This window comes from Mobula hypostoma, chromosome X2, assembly GCF_963921235.1.
Source record: "Mobula hypostoma chromosome X2, sMobHyp1.1, whole genome shotgun sequence".
Taxonomy (NCBI): domain Eukaryota; kingdom Metazoa; phylum Chordata; class Chondrichthyes; order Myliobatiformes; family Myliobatidae; genus Mobula; species Mobula hypostoma.
Window position 1 is genome coordinate 8,251,816 of NC_086129.1, and position 5,210 is coordinate 8,257,025.

Consider the following 5,210-nt stretch of genomic DNA (forward strand, 5'->3'; position numbering starts at 1 on the left):
CAGTGCATTTGGAAAGCGGTGAAATCATTGGACAAAGTCAGCATGGATTTGTGAAAGAAAAATCATGTCTGACGAATCTCATAGAATTTTTTGAGGATGTAACTCCTCAAATGGATAGGGGAGAACCAGTGGATGTGGTATATTTGGATTTTCAAAAGGGTTTTGATGAGGTCCCACACAGGAGATTAGTGTGCAAACTTAAAGTACATGGTATTGGGGGTAAGGTATTGATGTGGATAGAGAATTGGTTGGCAGACAGGAAGCAAAGAGTGGGAATAAATGGGACCTTTTCAGAATAGCAGGCAGTGACTAGTGGGGTACCCCAAGGCTCAGTGCTGGGACCCCAGTTGTTTACAATATATATTAATGACTTAGGCGGAGGAATTAAATGCAGCATCTCCAAGTTTGCGGATGACACGAAGCTCGGCGGCAGTGTTAGCTGTGAGGATGCAGGGTGACTTGCATAGGTTAGGCGAGTGGGCAAATTTATGGCAGATGCAATTTAATGTGGATAAATGTGAGGTTATCTACTTTGGTGGCAAGAACAGGAAAACAGATTATTACCTGAATGGTGGCCGATTAGGAAAAGGGGAGGTGCAACAGGACCTGGGTGTCATTATACACCAGTCATTGAAAGTGGGCATGCAGGTACAGCAGGCGGTGAAAAAGGCGAATGGTATGCTGGTATTCATAGCAAGAGGATTCGAGTACAGGAGCAGGGAGGTACTACTGCAGTTGTACAAGGCCTTGGTGAGACCACACCTGGAGTATTGTGTGCAGTTTTGGTCCCCTAATCTGAGGAAAGACATTCTTGCCATAGGGGGAGTACAAAACAGGTTCACCAGATTGATTCCTGGGATGGCAGGACTTTCATATGAAGAAAGATTGGATTGACTAGGCTTATACTCGCTGGAATTTAGAAGATTGAGGGGGGGATCTTATTGAAACGTATAAAATCCTAAAGGGATTGGACAGGCTAGATGTAGGAAGATTGTTCCCGATGTTGGGGAAGTCCAGAACGAGGTGTCACAGTTTAAGGATAAAGGGGAAGCCTTTTAGGACCGAGGTTAGGAAAAACTTCTTCATACAGAGAGTGGTGAATCTGTGGAATTCTCTGCCACAGGAAACAGTTGAGGCCAGTTCATTGGCTATATTTAAGAGGGAGTTAGATATGGCCCTTGTGGCTACGGGGGTCAGGGGGTATGGAGAGAAGGCAGGTACAGGGTTCTGAGTTGGATGACCAGCCATGATCATACTGAATGGCGGTGCAGGCTCGATGGGCCGAATGGCCTACTCCTGCACCTATTTTCTATGTTTCTATGAATCTCTGTACATTGTCCCCGTGGGGTTTCTCTAGGTCCACCGCAACTTCTGTAAGGCGTCTCTGTACATCGTTCCCGTGGGGTTTCTTGGGGTACCCCGTGACTGTTCTGTGAGAAGTCCCTGTACATCATCCCCGTGGGGTTTCTCTGGGTACACCGCTACTGTTCTGTAAGGAGTCTCTGTGCCTCGGTCCGGTGGGATTTCTGTGGGTCTACCGCTACTGTTTTGTGATATATCTCTGCACATCCTCCCCGTGGGGTTTCTCTGGCTCCACCGCAACTTCTGTAAGGCGTCTCTGTACATCGTCCCTGTGGGACTTCTGTGAGTCCACCGTTACTGTTCTGTGAGGAGTCTCTGCACATCGTCCCCGTGGGATTTATGTGGATCCATCGGTTTCCAAGCACTGTCCAAAACCAACCGGCTGGATGAATTGGTTATTTTTTATGGGTGAGCTGGATTTGTTGCGGGTTGCCGGTGCAGTGTTGCTCGAAGGACCGAGTCTGCACAGTGTCGCTAAATAAAAAATGAATGCTGTTTTTCCTTGCTGGCAATTCCCTGTTTGGTCAACTCTGAACTGCTGTGCCCCGTGCTGTAGTGAACGCTTTTCATCTGTTCCTGCTGGCCTTTCCCTTGGTGCTGAACTGAACTCCATCGTCCACATCTATAATAACCACTACAATCCTGCTGGTATGTCCATGGGTGGGTAACTCTGAACTTTGCACACCAGCACCCTGAGCCTTAATAACCGCTACAATCTGTTCCGACTGGCATTTCCCTGGGTGGTCGACTCTGAACTCCGCTGCCCCGAGCTGTAATAACCGCTACAGTTTGCTCCTGCTGGCATTTCCCTGGGTGGTCGACTCTGAACTCTGGTGCCCCGAGTTTTAATAACCACTACGCTGTTGTGCCTGCTGGCATTTTCCAGGGTTATTAACTCTGAACTCTGAACTCCAGCACCCCAATCTGTAATAACCGCTACGATCTGTTCCTGCTGGTATTTCCCTGGGTGGTTAACTCTGAACTCTGCCCTGATCTGTAATGACCACAACGCTGTTATGTCTGCTGGCATTTCCCTGGGTGGCTAAAATGTTTACTTTGTTAAGCAAAGCGTAGTGGTTAGCGTAAACATAGAAACATAGAAAATAGGTGCAGGAGTAGGCCATTCGGCCCTTCGAGCCTGCACCGCCATTTATTATGATCATGGCTGATCATCCAACTCAGAACCCAGCCTTCCCTCCATACCCCCTGACCCCTGTAGCCACAAGGGCCATATCTAACTTCCTTTTAAACATAGCTAATGAACTGGCCTCAACAGTTTGCTGTGGCAGAGAATTCCACAGATTCACCACTCTCTGTGTGAAGAAGTTTTTCCTAACCTCGGTCCTAAAAGGCTTCCCCTCTATCCTCAAACTGTGACCCCTCGTTCTAGACCTCCCCAACATCGGGAACAATCTTCCTGCATCTAGCCTGTCCAATCCCTTTAGGATCTTATACGTTTCAATCAGATCCCCCCTCAATCTTCTAAATTCCAACGAGTACAAGCCCAGTTCATCCAGTCTTTCTTCATATGAAAGACCTGCCATCCCAGGAATCAATCTGGTGAACCTTCTTTGTACTCCCTCTATGGCAAAGATGTCTTTCCTCAGATTAGGGGACCAAAACTGCACACAATACTCCAGGTGTGGTCTCACCAAGGCCTTGTACAACTGCAGTAGTACCTCCCTGCTCCTGTACTCGAATCCTCTCGCTATAAATGCCAGCATACCGTTCGCCTTTTTCACCGCCTGCTGTACCTGCATGCCCACTTTCAATGACTGGTGTATAATGACACCCAGGTCTCGTTGCACCTCCCCTTTTCCTAATCGGCCACCATTCAGATAATAATCTGTTTTCCTATTTTTGCCACCAAAGTGGATAACTTCACATTTATCCACATTAAATTGCATCTGCCATGAGTTTGCCCACTCACCCAACCTATCCAAGTCACCCTGCATCCTCTTAGCATCCTCCTCACTGCTAACACTGCCACCCAGCTTCGTGTCATCCGCAAACTTGGAGATGCTGCATTTAATTCCCTCATCCAAGTCATTAATATATATTGTAAACAACTGGGGTCCCAGCACTGAGCCTTGCGGTACCCCACTAGTCACCGCCTGCCATTCTGAAAAGGTCCCGTTTATTCCCACTCTTTGCTTCCTGTCTGCTAACCAATTCTCCACCCACACCAATACCTTACCCCCAATACCGTGTGCTTTAAGTTTGCACACTAATCTCCTATGTGGGACCTTGTCAAAAGCCTTTTGAAAATCCAAATATACCACATCCACTGGTTCTCCCCTATCCACTCTACTAGTTACATCCTCAAAAAATTCTATGAGATTCGTCAGACATGATTTTCCTTTCACAAATCCATGCTGACTTTGTCCGATCATTTCACCGCTTTCCAAATGTGCTGTTATCACATCCTTGATAACTGACTCCAGCAGTTTCCCCACCACCGACGTTAGGCTAACCGGCCTATAATTCCCCGGTTTCTCTCTCCCTCCTTTTTTAAAAAGTGGGGTTACATTAGCCACCCTCCAATCCTCAGGAATTCTGCAGATGCTGGAAATTCAAGCAACACACATCAAAGTTGCTGGTGAACGCAGCAGGCCAGGCAGCATCTCTAGGAAGAGGTACAGTCGACGTTTCAGGCCGAGACCCTTCGTCAGGACTGCTTGTAGTGGTTAGCGTAATGCTATTACAGCTTGTGGCGTCAAAATTCAGAGTTCAGCGCTGACGTCCACTGTGAAGAGTTTGTATGTCTCCCCCATAAATGCCTTGAGTTTTCTCCAGGACGTAGGTTACTTGGCTATTGTAAATTGTCTCGTGATTATTTTGGATTTAAGCTGGCGGTTTGCTGGGCAGGGCGCCTCATTTGGGTTGGTAGAGCCTGTTCCACACTGTACCTCTATATAAATACATTAATTTGGTGAAGTTATTATTTTATCCCAACTATTATGTGGTTTTATTGATTGATATACAGTGAGTCACTCTACCCAGTAAGCCCCGAATTTAATCCTAACCGAACAGGACAATTTAAAATGACCATCTCGTAGGTCATTGGAACGTGGGAGGAACTCACTGTGCTAACCACTATACTACCATGACTGGATTAGATTTGCATTATCTGATGAACTCTCCAGAACCTCTGGAGAACAGACAATGATTATGGAGTTATCACCGTGTATCAGTTCGACAAGACCTGATACAGGTTCTCAATGCAAAACATCCAACGACGACTTCTGATTCCAAAGATACTGCTCATCTGGATTCCAGAACCTGTACTTCCTATAGTCGATATGTATTGCCTCTGAATACATGAAACTGGTAAATTTATACATAGACTTCTCAAACGTGGCATTTCCCCTAGGTATTCATCCTTTTATTATTTTGGCAGTAGTATTTTTGCCAATCATGAGCTGTTGATTCCTGCAACCCCACAGGAACACGATGACGCATTCCAGCAACCACATGTAACCCCTGGTTTGGCTAGAGGATTAATATTGGGGATGATAGCCCCTGGCCCGGCCCAATTTAAGAAATCTCGTTTGGGTGGATGCTGCGAGATGTGTCCCCTGTTAGAAGTCAGTACCACGATATAACAAACAGTACACAATATGTGATTAAACGATTGAGCTTTATAATTCGTAATTTGACTATATGGTGAGTAAAGAAACAAAAAAAAAGGGCCCATTCTCGTGAAACAGTCAAATGCACAACGTTGGAGCTCACAGTGTGGTCCATTTGTTCCCGTTGTGTGTGTCTGGGAGCCGGGAATTCGCCGTCTTTTGCCGGGGAGAGCTGAGGAGAGAACATGCAAATAGAGAGAGTTGGTAGACCGCCGG